The sequence below is a fragment of the Camellia sinensis genome, chromosome 12 (genome assembly GCF_055761805.1).
Source record: "Camellia sinensis isolate YWXY chromosome 12, ASM5576180v1, whole genome shotgun sequence".
Lineage (NCBI taxonomy): Eukaryota > Viridiplantae > Streptophyta > Magnoliopsida > Ericales > Theaceae > Camellia > Camellia sinensis.
This window is the reverse complement of record NC_138972.1, coordinates 6,840,639-6,844,298: the sequence shown is the minus strand read 5'-3', so window position 1 is coordinate 6,844,298 and position 3,660 is coordinate 6,840,639.

The window sequence follows — 3,660 nt, the reverse complement described above, 5'->3', positions numbered from 1 at the left end:
TCTTGCGCATTACGGTTCGAACACTCGAACACCTATACGGATTCTCCTGCACAGTGGCAGATATGTAAATACGGGGTTTCCGTACCATTTCTTGCGCATTACGGTTCAAACACTCGAACACCTATACGGATTCTCCTGCACAGTGGCAGATATGTAAATACGGGGTTTCCGTACCATTTCTTGCGCATTACGGTGCGAACACTCGAACACCTATACGGTTTCTCCTGCACAGTGGCAGATATGTAAATACGGGGTTTCCCTACCATTTCTTGCGCATTACGGTCTGAACACTCGAACACCTATACGGATTCTGCTGCACAGTGGCAGATATGTAAATACGGGGTTTCCGTACCATTTCTTGCGCATTACGGTTCGAACACTCGAACACCTATACAGATTCTCCTGCACAGTGGCAGATATGTAAATACGGGATTTCCGTACCATTTCTTGCGCAGTACGGTCCGAACACTCGAACACCTATACGGATTCTGCTGCACAGTGGCAGATATGTAAATATTGGGTTTCCGTACCATTTCTTGCGCATTACGGTGCGAACAGTCGAACACCTATACGGATTCTCCTGCACAGTGGCAGATATGTAAATACGGGGTTTCCGTACCATTTCTTGCGCAGTACGGTCCGAACACTCGAACACCTATACGGATTCTGCTGCACAGTGGCAGATATGTAAATACGGGGTTTCCGTACCATTTCTTGCGCATTACGGTTCGAACACTCGAACACCTATACGGATTCTCCTGCACAGTGGCAGATATGTAAATACGGGGTTTCCGTACCATTTCTTGCGCATTACGGTTCGAACACTCGAACACCTATACGGATTCTCCTGCACAGTGGCAGATATGTAAATACGGGGTTTCCGTACCATTTCTTGCGCATTACGGTTCGAACACTCGAACACCTATACGGATTCTCCTGCACAGTGGCAGATATGTAAATACGGGGTTTCCGTACCATTTCTTGCGCATTATGGTTCGAACACTCGAACACCTATACGGATTCTCCTGCACAGTGGCAGATATGTAAATACGGGGTTTCCGAACCATTTCTTGCGCATTACGGTGCGAACACTCGAACACCTATACGGTTTCTCCTGCACAATGGCAGATATGTAAATACGGGGTTTCCGTACCATTTCTTGCGCATTACGATGCGAACACTCGAACACCTATACGGATTCTCCTGCACAGTGGCAGATATGTAAATACGGGGTTTCCGTACCATTTCTTGCGCATTACAGTCCGAACACTCGAACACCTATACGGATTCTGCTGCATAGTGGCAGATATGTAAATACGGGGTTTCCGTACCATTTCTTGCGCATTACGGTTCAAACACTCGAACACCTATACGGATTCTCCTGCACAGTGGCAGATACGTAAATACGGGGTTTCCGTACCATTTCTTGCGCATTACGGTGCGAACACTCGAACACCTATACGGATTCTCCTGCACAGTGGCAGATATGTAAATACGGGGTTTCCGTACCATTTCTTGCGCATTACGGTTCGAACACTCGAACACCTATACGGATTCTCCTGCACAGTGGCAGATATGTAAATACGGGGTTTCCGTACCATTTCTTGCGCATTACGGTTCGAACACTCGAACACCTATACGGATTCTCCTGCACAGTGGCAGATATGTAAATACGGGGTTTCCGTACCATTTCTTGCGCATTACGGTTCGAACACTCGAACACCTATACGGATTCTCCTGCACAGTGGCAGATATGTAAATACGGGGTTTCTGTACCATTTCTTGCGCATTATGGTTCGAACACTCGAACACCTATACGGATTCTCCTGCACAGTGGCAGATATGTAAATACGGGGTTTCCGAACCATTTCTTGCGCATTACGGTGCGAACACTCGAACACCTATACGGTTTCTCCTGCACAGTGGCAGATATGTAAATACGGGGTTTCCGTACCATTTCTTGCGCATTACGGTCCGAACACTCGAACACCTATACGGATTCTGCTGCACAGTGGCAGATATGTAAATACGGGGTTTCCGTACCATTTCTTGCGCATTACGGTTCGAACACTCGAACACCTATACAGATTCTCCTGCACAGTGGCTGATATGTAAATACGGGGTTTCCGTACCATTTCTTGCGCATTACGGTCCGAACACTCGAACACCTATACGGATTCTGCTGCACAGTGGCAGATATGTAAATACGGGGTTTCCGTACCATTTCTTGCGCATTACGGTGCGAACAGTCGAACACCTATACGGATTCTCCTGCACAGTGGCAGATATGTAAATACGGGGTTTCCGTACCATTTCTTGCGCATTACGGTCCGAACACTCGAACACCTATACGGATTCTGCTGCACAGTGGCAGATATGTAAATACGGGGTTTCCGTACCATTTCTTGCGCATTACGGTTCGAACACTCGAACACCTATACGGATTCTCCTGCACAGTGGCAGATATGTAAATACGGGGTTTCCGTACCATTTCTTGCGCATTACGGTTCGAACACTCGAACACCTATACGGATTCTCCTGCACAGTGGCAGATATGTAAATACGGGGTTTCCGTACCATTTCTTGCGCATTACGGTTCAAACACTCGAACACCTATACGGATTCTCCTGCACAGTGGCAGATATGTAAATACGGGGTTTCCGTACCATTTCTTGCGCATTACGGTTCGAACACTCGAACACCTATACGGATTCTCCTGCACAGTGGCAGATATGTAAATACGGGGTTTCCGTACCATTTCTTGCGCATTACGGTCCGAACACTCGAACACCTATACGGATTCTGCTGCACAGTGGCAGATATGTAAATACGGGGTTTCCGTACCATTTCTTGCGCATTACGGTTCGAACACTCGAACACCTATACGGATTCTCCTGCACAGTGGCAGATATGTAAATACGGGGTTTCCGTACCATTTCTTGCGCATTACGGTTCGAACACTCGAACACCTATACGGATTCTCCTGCACAGTGGCAGATATGTAAATACGGGGTTTCCGTACCATTTCTTGCGCATTACGGTTCGAACACTCGAACACCTATACGGATTCTCCTGCACAGTGGCAGATATGTAAATACGGGGTTTCCGTACCATTTCTTGCGCATTACGGTCTGAACACTCGAACACCTATACGGATTCTGCTGCACAGTGGCAGATATGTAAATACGGGGTTTCCGTACCATTTCTTGCGCATTACGGTTCGAACACTCGAACACCTATACGGATTCTCCTGCACAGTGGCAGATATGTAAATACGGGGTTTCCCTACCATTTCTTGCGCATTACGGTCCGAACACTCAAACACCTATACGGATTCTGCTGCACAGTGGAAGATATGTAAATACGGGGTTTCCGTACCATTTCTTGCGCATTACGGTTCAAACATTCGAATACCTATACGGATTCTCCTGCACAGTGGCAGATATGTAAATACGGGGTTTCCGTACCATTTCTTGCGCATTACGGTGCGAACACTCGAACACCTATACGGATTCTCCTGCACAGTGGCAGATATGTAAATACGGGGTTTCCGTACCATTTCTTGCGCATTACGGTCCGAACACTCGAACACCTATACGGATTCTGCTGCATAGTGGCAGATATGTAAATACGGGGTTTCCGTACCATTTCTTGCGCATT